This window comes from Pseudopipra pipra, chromosome 3, assembly GCF_036250125.1.
Source record: "Pseudopipra pipra isolate bDixPip1 chromosome 3, bDixPip1.hap1, whole genome shotgun sequence".
Taxonomy (NCBI): domain Eukaryota; kingdom Metazoa; phylum Chordata; class Aves; order Passeriformes; family Pipridae; genus Pseudopipra; species Pseudopipra pipra.
This window is the reverse complement of record NC_087551.1, coordinates 100,446,540-100,459,098: the sequence shown is the minus strand read 5'-3', so window position 1 is coordinate 100,459,098 and position 12,559 is coordinate 100,446,540. Positions and strand designations below refer to the sequence as shown.

The window sequence follows — 12,559 nt, the reverse complement described above, 5'->3', positions numbered from 1 at the left end:
TAGGGATTTCCTAAAATTGCTAGTAGAATATAATCCTAGAAGTAATTTATCTTTTTTTTTTTTTTTTAAAGAGGCAAGGGCACAAAAGAGAGGAAGAAGGCATAAGATATGTTCCTGACTTGTGCAACATCCACACACAGTGTTGAAATTGTTTGCCACTGCTTGTTCGACTGCCAATTTCCTATTTTCTTAGGGCAAAATTTTAATTATATTTGAAAAAATAGCTGATTTGTAATAACAATTACTGTAATACTACCAACTGTGCTTTTGAGTAGATTTTTTAGTTCTCTCTTAAGTCTTTTTTCTTCAGTTGAGGTAACAGTTAAGAGAGAGGGAGGATATTGTTTTTACATTACCGTTAATTTAAAGCTGGGAAGCCTCATTAGAAGTTTAGTTTAGTTCTGTCTGCAGTAGAAAGTGCTATACATGCTGTTCATGAAAGTGTGAGACATACAGCTTGTTATACAAAGGCAAGACTTAGAAGCAAATCAAAAATGGATATGAAAACTGGCTTTACTGTGTCCTTTGTAGTGCCTGCAGTTTAAGTACAGTCCTTTTCCTGAAAAATAGGACACAAACCAAATAGTATCTGTGGGACATGTCAACACTTCAGTGCAGTTTTTTTTGTTTTATGCATGCATTTTGCAGAAGCTAGAAGAATCCTGTACAGGATATTGAATCCCAGTATTTCCAGCTAATCAGACTAATACTTCCTCTGCTTAAAGTCTGGCTTATTGTACACTTTGAAACAGTTTTTATTTCTCCATGTAACTTTCCCATTCCTTACCCCCTTGCACTGTTAGGGTGCATTGTAGACTTGCCTTCATTTGAAAAAAAAGGAAGGTCTTTCGAGCTGAAGAAACATCAGCACTTCTCAGGTGCTGAGCTTCTCACATAATGAGCCTAGGGAAGCCTCCTGTGGTATGAGCAGCTCAGGAGTCAGGCCCTGGGAACAGCTGTCCCCTCATGCATCATTCATGGGGGAGCTGTGATGATGAATGATCAGCTGCAAACAATGCATAACATTTAGAGAAAATAAACGCATTTCACTCTAATTTCATTTTTCCCAGAGGTGGGGCAGAGCCCCAGGTGTTTCCATGGCAAGATAACTTCAGTGGTGGAGGAACCTTTAAGTCCTGGCAACTGTTTTCCAATGACCCCACAGATCTTCTCAAGACCCTTTCCTTACAGGAGGTGGAAAAACAGCAGTGATGATAAGGTAAGACATTGGGTGCAGATTATGAAACAGAAACATTTTTTTCCTGCTTTCAACTTTTGATGTGTTCCCAGATTTTGGAAAAATTCATGAAAAATTAAATGGGTGACTATTTTCTGGCTGACTGGGGAATGCCAAATCACATGTTGTTGCTCCTGCTCTTTGACTGGCTGCCTTCTATAGCTAATCAACACAGTGTCATTTTGAAATTCACATCTGGGAACTCTTTGAGCTAAATATGCACTCTTCATAAGCTCTGGCAACTGTAAAGCACCAAATGCTTGAATATTCAAGGAAAATAAACACACATGCTAAGAACGTGACAAAATGGAAATCTGTGTCAAGTTTGAAAGAACAATCTAGGATATCCTCTGCCCTCTGCTCCCTCCTCTCTGCTCAGCTGTGCTCAGTACCAGGAGTAGATGGCAGAAACATGTGTCCCTTATGTAAGATGTGCTCACAATGCCCCTGAACTTTTGGCATCAATTCAGAATATAGTTAACTGGTGCGTGCCAGTTTAAATATATCTGGTCATTTTCCAGTACACTGCTCAGCTGTCTACCTTTCAGAGCCCTTGCTGGCATCTCAGTAAGCTCAATCTGCATTTCTGTGTTTGTTAATGCTACTGGGTTCTCTAGTGGGAAATAGAATATTATTATGTTGAGAGCACGGGACTGGGAACTGCAAGATCTGGAGTAATTTTTGGTGGCTACTATGATTTCCTGCAAACTTCTGGAGACATTCTTCTGACTTTTAGTATTTAAAGAAGATACACAGACTGCAGTTTAACAAAACACACTTCTAGTTTTGAATATGCGAGTGGTCACATAGCAGTTAGAGGAATGAGACTTCGCCTCTTTAGAGTTCGGTTTACTGCATGTATTTTGCACTGTCTTAGGATACTGAAGCACAACAGTTTGGAGACTATTAGGACTTTGATATTGTTTGTTATTACTTGCACCAGAGACAAGAAGGTCCTTCTGAGTGAAAGAAATGTTCTCAGGACCTGTTGCTGACTACATCAGACTAATCCTTGTTCTGCCCAATGGACTCCATGAAAGACATGGCTCTTTCCTTATATCCATTTTTCCCCTTTTTAGTATATTCAAGTGTGATTATATGGAGATGTGCACAAAGAATGTGACAAGGATGGTCTTCAGTGATGCAATTGAGATGTAAAGGTCATTGCACTGTCCTGTGGAGAATAATTCAAATTCCAGCCTGCTTCGAGTATCTCCAGTCCAGCTCTTCTACTGTTCTTGAAAGGGTAATAAATAAGGTTCATTAATAATAATAATAATAATAATAATCATAAAGTACAAGACAAACATGGCACTGATAGAAATGGTTAAACCTGAATTCCTTGCTATGTCTGAATCAAAGTGCCTGTCATGCCTTGAATCTGTGGGCAGAACATATTCTGAAATTAAACTGAGTAACTTAATTTCTAGTTGTGGATTCTATGGATCCTCCTCGTATACTGAAAAATGCTAAATCAGAAGGAAGAGGGGAAAGATTACAAAAAGCAGTGCCAATTATTTGGGGAAGTCGTTGTTTGTTGGTATTTAGGAAGAAAGGGACACCATTTGGCAGCATGGGATACCACCACCTTGGTTCTAGCTAAGGATCACTATGTGAATTGAGCTGTAAGGAGAGCTGCCCACTGACCAGCATTGATTGCTGTTGTTGACAGGTGCTGATGTTCAGAGGGCAGATTACAGCTGCTTGCACAGGGTTCCCATTATCCTTTGCTGGGTATTGATTCTCCCCGTGGGAGTTTCCTTCCTAACTGTGTTAATTTTTCAGACCACATATTTGCATTGGTCCGTGCTGAGAGGGGCAGGCAGAGGTGCCTTGCCTTAATGACCTTTCCTGTCCCCCTGCAGCCCCTTCTCCCCTGAGTCTCTCAAGTCTTTAGAGATCATGTGTGTTGGGATCCAAGTTTCCTCTAATTATGGTGCACATTAAGGGACAGGCTCTATGAAGAATGTCATTACTACCTTGTAATTACTTCAGGTGCACTCAAAAATTAATCAGAAAGTACACAATGGGGTTTTTGTTTTGGTGTGTTTTATTTTGAATCCTTTCTAAGTCTGAAAACTTGTTGTCTATGTGTAGAGCTCACACAAGTGTAACAAGAAAAGGATGGGAAAGTAGTTCATGAGGCTGCCAGGGCAGGGACTGTTGTGTCACTTCAGCATTGTTTTGGTGCTGTACACAAATGATCAACTGATGGGCCTTGGGTACCATCAAGCCAGAGTGGTAGTATAATACATTAGTTTTGCATTGGTATAAATATCTTTCAGGGTTAAGTGGATACATGGATTTGTCTTTCCATAGGTGTCTGCATAGCACTTAGAGCTGTGTTGGGATCTTGCAGAATCTTGGTACTACATAAAGTTGCTTATAAGAATGGTGTCTTGGCTCTCTACTTCAATAAGTCAAAGAAGTCTAATCCAGAATTTTTGCAGAGAAGGGAGTAATAGCGTATGACAGAAAAAATATTCAGCAACTGAAGATTTTGCTAGTTTTGGCAAGTATAACCATATTAGTGCAAATGTTGCCTTCAGATATGAAGAATTGTTATTAATTCTGTCTCTGCAACATGCAAATGGATCAACTAATTTATGTTCTCTGAACAAAGGATATTTTTGCATTGATAAATGGACACCAGTTTCCAAGTCTTCCTGTCATTATTTGAAATTGCCCCCCCTTGAGAGTTTGAGGGGCTCAGAGGTGATTGGGTGCCAGGGCAGTGTTCCCTGGAGAGCCAATCACCACTCATGTTGTTCGCTTCTGCTCAAAATCATATATCACAGCACCGTAAGCTGTTGGCAGTGCAGTCTTGGTTGTTTTGCTGTTGGTGTCTGCTGCGTGTAGATGGACAAGGCCAGGGGGTGGCTGGGCTCCCTCTCTTCCCCTCCGGGGGGGAGAGGGAAGCCCTGAGACCCCCCAACTCAGCCTTTGGCTAGAATTAGAGTCAGCATTTGGAGTGTGTGCTGTGAAGGAAGAGATTCACAGCACCTGAGGTAAGAGGGAGGAGGCCAGGCCTTCTTTCCCCCACCCCGCAGCTGTGGGACGCTTGGGACAGTGCATAACTGAACCGAGCTGCCTGTGGCCAAGGCTAGGGGGCTTTTTCCCCCCACTGCATTTAGGCTGGTGGGGGGTGGATTTTGAGGCTCAGCACTTGAGCAGAGCCAAGTGGACGGGCTGATAAAATCAGCTCGGTGCTTGGGAGAAGAATCCCAGGCGAAATTGGAGACGGGCCAAGAGAGGCTCGGGAGTTGCCTGTCAAAGCTGACTGGAGGCAGCCAAAAACTGACTTAGAGGAATGAAGATTCCAGGATGTGTACGCTTGATAAGCTACACTGCAGCAGCCTACGAACCGAGGTGGGACACCAAGAGGGAGAGATCACCAGCAGCAGGAGAGCAAGGACTCAAAGCTATCTTCTCGGACTTCATGAGGAGGAGAGACTGCAACAAACAACTGCTGGACTTGGTGAGGAGGGAGTGTTCAGGAGCCCAGAACACTCCCACGGCAGACTGTGTTACATATCAGCCTTAAAGGCTGTTCCTGGACTAAAGTTAAAGGAGGGGCTTGAAAGGACTGACTGATAGTAATGTGTCAGAAGCCTCTACAGAAGCCTCGGGCCTGAAAGTTTCTCTCTGGTGTTAGGATAAATTGTAGAGAAGGGGTGGGGGAAGGCTGGAAATTGGATTTTAGATTTTTAATGTGGCTCAAACAGCCACACTTCCTTAAAGCATCGTTGTGAGGTCTGTGTAGAAAGGAGAGGGTACATCTGAACCTAGTTAGCCCTGAGGGTGAAATAGTTAGGCTGTGGTGTTTCTGTAATCAATAACAACCAAAAGATGTATGTAACTATCTTCAGCTCCCCAGTTTAAATGACCAGGCAGTCATTTATAGCTGAATATCCTTCAGTGTGGGACCAACACTTGAATTAAAATCTCTGGAACCATATCCCAGCACTTGTGATTTCCTTGTGTTGTCAGCATATGTAATATTACCGTAAAATGTAACATTACTATAAAAGTAACTCTTCTTCAAGCTTCGGGGTACCAGAGTTGCTTCCTCACCGTGGAAGTATGGAGTCCCAAAGATTGTATTCTAACATGAGGAATTTTTCTTTTTTCTAGAACATGTTTTCTCTATTTATGTACATGGCTTTGGAATGTGAAGTCTACTGACATGAATGCTGGAGTATCCTTTTTAACTCTGGCAGGTTTACAGTCTACCTTTCAAAAGTGAAGCATGGGTGTGTGGATTAAAAAGGATGTGAAAATACACAAAACAATGTACAATTGGAAAAAAAAAAACAGGTAGGGGATTTCAGCAGCATCTGAACAGCAGGGAGAGGATGTGCAGCTCTTTTCATTTTTTCTATTACGGAAGTTGCTTTACTTTTAATGCACAAGGATTTCTGCTCATCTTGGTTTCCCAGGACTGCAATCGTTTCTGTGGTTGGTGGAGTGAGTAGCTTGTGCTGCAGCAAATGCAGGATTGAAAGAGATGGTTTAATCCTCAGTTGCAGCACAACAGCTTGTTTAAGCAGCCGTAGTGATGCAAGTGTGGACAAGGGTACAAGTCATCTCATTAACTGATAACTGCTGTATGTTGGAGAGTGCAGACTTAAGCTACTCCTGAAATGAAAATAGCCAGCTGTTTAAGATCAACTGTAACATCAAATTTAAAAAGTAAAAATAAAAAAAGAAAGAGAAAATCCCAGGCCAATAGAGAGCCTGAGTCTGCTCTTGCTAAATCTTGCATAACTCAAGAGAAATGAACAAAAATTAACACAGCATAGCCAGTGTAAAAGCAGTAAAACCAAAATCAGAATCTCTGCCCATAAGAGACAGCATATGTGAACTTTGGAGGAAGAAGGTGAGTGGGAAGACAAATGTTAGTAGGGAATGGGTGAAGACCAGGAATATTTATTAACTGCTTATTGCAATGTTCTTCCCCCTTCCTGGGATCAGAAATATGAAAAATTTTCCTATTATTTGTCATACTTTGAACAGTTGTTTCCCAGCCTGTTCAAAAGGAAACATTTCAGTTTTCTTAACTGGATTTGCTTTGTGGGTCTGATTCTTCTCTGCACCAGAAGGATACAGGTTTGGTGCTGCTAATTTGGGACCTAAAACATTGCATTATTGTAAAGGAAGAAAAAGGGGAGAAACCTACACCCTGTGGCTGGAATGGAAATTCATGAGTTAAGAAAGAATTATTGGGGGGAGGGGGATTAGAAAAGCCAAAAAAGAAAAAATAAATTAGAGATTTGAGAATTCAAAGAGGCAGGTGAAGCTGAGAGACAGAACTTTATTGAAGGGGGTGGTGAGATAGTGTGCTGTGTAAGACAGGAGTTAGCTGAAAGAGAAGAAAATAATTAAATTCAAATAGAAAGCTAATTAAAAAATAAGAGGGAGAAAAGAATACATTAAAAATTGGAAAAAGGAAATAGAAGAAAGTATGAAATAAGAAAATGCAAGTACTGAGAGGTAAGAGATGAAGAAAAATATCTTTATCTAAAGCAATTGTACAAAATAAAAGCAGCAGCAATTTTATGTGAGTCTTTACCTTTGGATTGACAGCCACCCTAAAAGATCTCCAAGAAAAGCAATTCAATTCAAATTTGACTCTAGTTAATTAAGACACCAAAGTAGATTACTGAGTTGGGCAGCAATTCAATGCAGTTGTAGTAGAGTTGTCAATCAGTACAACTGCACTCCAAATTAGATACCAAAGAAAAAAAAAGAAAGAAAAAGAAAAATATAGAGCTTGATCTTATTTCTCATTGACTTCAATGGGACAGGAAGAAGCCATTCTAAAGAAAAGGCCCATTATCAGGAAAGAGAGCAAATGAGAGAGGTTAAATTCAAAGAGATGATTTGGGCTGCAAGCCATAATGTGAAGATGGAAAGTAAGAGCTTCCTTTTATACTAGGCCCTTTTGGTTCTTGGTCCATTCTGGAATGCTGCCTCTAGATCAAGTGGAAAGCTGAGGATGGGGCTGTATTTTCATGCATTTATAAAATATCCTGAGTTGGAAGGGACTCACAAGGATCATTGAGTCCAACTCATGATTCTATACAGGGAAACCTAAAAGTTGAATGGAGTATCCAAGCGCATTGTTCAAATGCTTCTTGAATATCTAATAGGCCTGGGGCCATGACCACTTCCCTGGGGAGTTTGTTCCAGTGCTTGATCACTCTCTCAGGGAAGAACTCTTTTCCTAATATCCAGTCTGAGCTTCCCCTACTGCAACTTCAAGCAGTTCCCTTGAGTCCTGTCACCAGACACCAGGCAAAAGAGATCATCATCTCCCCCTCTGCTTCGCTTCTGGAGAGGATTACAGATAGCAATGAGGCCACTGCTCAGTCTCCTCTTTTCTAAGCTGAACAAACATAGTATCCTCAGCCATTCCTAGTAAGTCATGCTCAACTGTCCTTTTTCCACCTTTGTTGTCCTCCTTTGGGCACTTTCTAAAATTTTTATATCCATCTGGTATTGTGAAGTGCAAAACCACACAGAGTACTCGAGGTGAAGACTCACCAATGTCGAGTATAGTGGGACAATCACTTTAGACTGGTTAGCTACACTGTGCTTAATGCACCACAGGAATATGGTTGGTCCTTTTGACTGCACATTGTTGACTCAGATCGAGTTTATCATCAGCCAAAAGCTCCAGATCCCCTCCTGCATGGCTGCAGACTCCAGCCTCTCCTTCTCCAATCTATCAGTATATCAATTTCTCTCTTTTCAAGGCAACCAGTATGGATAACGTAGTAAGGAAAACACGCCTTCTTCTCTCAGCTTGGCACACACAGGAAGGAGGCTTGACAATACTTCAGAGGAGCGATGCTGAGCACAATACTTCCTGGAGCTACTTCAAAGATGGTGCAACTTATTCACCTCCCTTTATTTCAAGCTTTTCCTGAAGATGCAATGTAATCCCTCAACAGTAAAGGGGCGAAGTCTTGCAAATTCTTGAGCATGCAAGTTATTATCCACCGACTAAAGTGGAAATAATCACGTCTAAAACATGTCACATACTGATGACATACTGCTACTGGTTGTAGCAGTAATGGGTCTGTAAAGCAGCCTCTAGACAAGATGCTGCTCAGAGCTCAGACTGCTGGAGGAATTTGCTGTGTGCAGATCATGTCTTCTGTGTGTGCATTAAATTGCTCTTTTTCTTCTTCACAAAGGTGTTGTGAGAATAAACCTGGGACATTTTAGGATAAAGAGATAAATGAAGCCATTCCAACTCATGGTACAGCCACACAGTAAAGGTCTATGTCTTTTGGACTAATCTTGCTCTTGTGCAGATGGATATAACATGGGCCATGTCTCAAAACTGCCTGTTAGTCATTAGCTGCAGCTGCAGAGATTTGGTCCTTGGCCCCTGCTAGCCAGGGGAAACAGGGGCATGCTGTATGGTACAGAGGTGTGGGAGAGGGCATGCTGATCAGGGGGAGCGGGGTGTCCAGGTGTAATTCAGGATGGTATATAGCCCAATGAGTTTAACAGCCCTGTTTAATGACATCGTTACCATACTACACAAACTCCCATTGAAATTAATGGTATTTCACATAATAAAGTACTGTGCAAATACTCAGTTATGTAGAACATTAATGTGCCTTTAAAAAGGTCATAAAACCAGAAAATCAATTTCGTCTCTGTAGTTATATTTGAAGTGGGGGCTCATAATAGAAACACCAGCACACCTAAGGATGGAAGTCCTCGGCTTCTGAGGTTTGTAGCAATTTGTTCCCTGTCACTTTAATCCTGTTAGAGATTTTGAAATAAGAATTCTTTCCTCTCTGTTTTTTTTGCCTGTCAAACAGAGTTTCCCCTTGGGTTTCTCCAGTGCAACAGACAACATAAATCTATGTTTTCTGTTTTCCTGTGTATATGCCTGACTCACAAGTGATGCTAGCAATGAAGTATATTTTGTTGTTGACTGAATTGGAAAACACAAAATGAAACATTTGTTTTCATCCAAAACAACATTTTTTTTTTCTCTCCACTAAATAAACCACCATTTCTTTAGACTTTCCAAATTTAGACATGTTTTCTTAGAAATCGCTATTGGCAAGTATGTGAGCACACTGTTTTACATTTTAAATATTCAGAAGGGCATGCATATGTTTACTGATACCATCTCAGAGGTCTCTCTTCAGGTTTTCTGAAGTCTTTTGCTCCTTACTTACTTGTACAAGATAAATGTGATAAATCCTATGTACATTTCTTTGCCTTTTCCTTATTCCCCTGGTACCTTATTTGCATTTGTTGAGGTATTTCTCTTACTGCTTCTTGAAAGAGGCAGAGTTTCCGCATCTTGAGCTGATCCATTAGCTAAGTCAGATCCTCCACATACCATGAATGTACATGTTTCTTTGTCCTATGAGTTTTTTGATCTTTCTCTGCTTACACTGCTTTTGTGTAACTGTAAAATTCTTCTGGGATTTTTTTTTATTCTTAATTCCTTTGGACAGTCAGTTAAAGCTGATTCATCAGTCAATCTCTTAAGCCAAAGCTGGTAAAATCATAATTGTTAATATTAGCAGTTCCTCAGAGTTCCTTGTCTTGTGAGAACTGAAGAGGTGAATTCATAGAAACGCTTCACAGCCCAACAATTTACCTTGTAACTTCATCAGTGAACAGAATTTGTCAGTTGTACTGGGGCAGATTCACCAACTCTTTGCAGGAGGCACAACCACAGCATCTTTAATCACCTCTCTATGGACTTTTTTTTTACAGAAAACTGAGAACTATAGTCTCTATAATGAGAGAAGCTAATGTCAAAAGAAGTGGGGACCTGCAGAAGTATCAAATGACATATACCACTAACTATATGCAGATACAACTATATGCAGATACAACAGATACAACTGTTGCATGAATCTGCCCTGTGGCCCTATGAGGCAATTCATTCCTGACACATGTATATGGAAGAGAAATAGTAAGATCTGAAGAATTGCATAAGGTGCAGCTAAGTGCCCAGAAATTCTCCTGTCAGAACAGGTAGTGATCCTCTGTGCTTTGAGTCTCAAGCTCTAGCACAGGACTAATATATTACTCTATTTTCAGTTCTAAAAGTATCACCCCAGATAACCCACATTTGCATAAAATAAGAGGCAGAGACAGAAAGGGTATTACAACAGAGAGAGAAAACAGACTGTGAGGAATTGAGGGGAAGGGGGTTAATGCAGGAATTGAAACCGTCAGTGGAACCTGAGAAACTGCTGAGGGAAGATGCATCTAGGTTAAACTTTCCCTCGCATTACTTACAAATATAGGTACATAATCTGCACTGGTCTTATGGCACAGGTTTGGGGCTTGTTTTTTGTTTATTTTATTTTTATTTTCTGAATAGTCTGAAGCATATATTTATGAAGATATATTTATTTTTTTCCCTGAGCACTGCTCAGGAAGTCACTACTCTGCAGCTGCTCCCCAAGTGAGCAGGCGACTGGTAAGGATTATTGGATATCCCCAAGGAATTTGGGAAATGCCATGCATCTAGGACCTCACTAATGGTTTGGGGAAACCTGCTTACATTCCAGTTGTGATAACAAGATTTTGTAGTCTCCTTCAAAGTATGTGCAGCAGTGTCTCCCAGGCCTGTGCCCAGAACTCCAGTCATAATTGTGCAACTAAAGAAACAAAATCTTATTTTCCAGGGAAAATGTTCTCTGGTAGGGGTGAGAACTGGACTATGGTTGGTTTTAAATGAAACTGAGTTCTGTCAAATAGGGACACTAAACCTCCCGTGTCTTCCATGAAGAACAAACTCTTTTGTTCTGCTGGAATATTTTGACCTTCATTTTTTTAGCATCTAGACATTAGAATCATAGAATCATAGAATCATAGAATCGATTGGGTTGGAAAAGACCTCTGAGATCATCGAGTCCAACCCTTGGTCCAAATCCAGTCCATTTACTAGATCATAGCACTCAGTGCCACGTCCAATCTGCGTTTAAAAATCTCCAGGGATGGTGAATCCACCACCTCTCTGGGCAGCCCATTCCAATGCCTGATCACTCTCTCTGTAAAGAATTTTCTCCTGATATCCAACTTAAATTTCCCCTGGCGGAGCTTAAGCCCGTGTCCCCTTGTCCTATTGCTGAGTGCCTGAGAGAAGAGACCAACCCCCACCTGGCTAGAACTTCCCTTCAGGTAGTTATAGACGGTGATGAGGTCACCTCTGAGCCTCCTCTTCTCCAGGCTAAACAACCCCAGCTCCCTCAGCCTCTCCCCATAGGACTTGTGCTCCAGTCCCTTCACCAGCCTTGTTGCTCTTCTCTGGACCCGCTCCAGCACCTCAATATCCTTCCTGAACTGAGGGGCCCAGAACTGAACACAATACTCAAGGTGTGGCCTCACCAACGCAGAGTACAGGGGAAGGATCACTTCCCTGCTCCTGCTGGCCACACTATTTTTGATACAGGACAAGATCCCATTGGCCTTCTTGGCCACCTGGGCACACTGTTGGCTCATGTTGAGCTTCCTGTCAATTAGTACCCCCAGGTCCCTTTCTGCCTGGCTGCTCTTCAGCCACTCTGTGCCCAGCCTGTAGTGCTGCATGGGGTTGTTGTGGCATTAGACATCAGAATCTGAGTTGAACCATGTAGTTCAATGGAATTTTTCACTTTTCCACGTTTTATTACTGAACTTCAAGACAAAGACCACTTTGATCAAGACTTTTGATTTTTTGATATTTTAATATTTTAATTATATTTTGCATTCTTCATTCATTTAATCTTTTCACATATACAGCTCACCATAGGTTAATTTTGGGGGTTTCAGTTTTGATTCTGTGTTTTTCTTCTGAGATTCCATCACAACCGCTGTTGGTAAGGTGCTGCTAATTCAGATACTCAGGCTTAGATCAATCACAAGATCTCCCACCGTTTTGCTTCTTTTTTTTTCCCCACTGTAGATCCCAAACAAGTTTTACATATTTTCTTCCACTGAGCATGCTACTTATCCTTCAGTAGGTTTCATTGTCTGTGCTTCTTGAATTCACTGAAAACTTTAAAAATTGTCAAGTTCTTCAGGGCTTGGACTTGATCAAGGTAGATAACCTCACTGGTTTTCTTCTCAATGGCCCCTGGTGCTTCCCGAAACCAAAAGAACTATTGTATAAAAGCCACTTGTTTTACTGTTTCTGAGTAAGTTTCAGCTCCATGGAAACTCTTAGCTTTGCTGTTCTTTCAGATTATTTTGATTCCTTATTACCCCTATTGCCTTGAAGTAGTCAATAAGAGCTTTGGACCTGCAGTGATTTAAACAACTCTTGTTCGGGCATGACAATAAGTCCTT

The 12,559-nt window shown here is 41.1% G+C and overlaps 1 long non-coding RNA gene across 2 annotated transcripts in view; it reads left to right on the top strand.

Annotated features, from left to right (window-relative positions):
- The first annotated feature begins 447 nt into the window (after positions 1-447).
- Positions 448-12,559, top strand: part of LOC135412083 (uncharacterized) — a 68,422-nt gene continuing 56,310 nt past the window's right edge. Inside the window, exon 1 of one of the 2 annotated variants that reach the window (XR_010429495.1) lies at positions 448-1,219. This is a non-coding gene — a long non-coding RNA (uncharacterized LOC135412083). Of the gene's footprint in view, positions 1,220-1,605; positions 1,805-12,559 lie in introns of those variants that run through there. The other variant, XR_010429494.1, reaches the window with a different exon arrangement.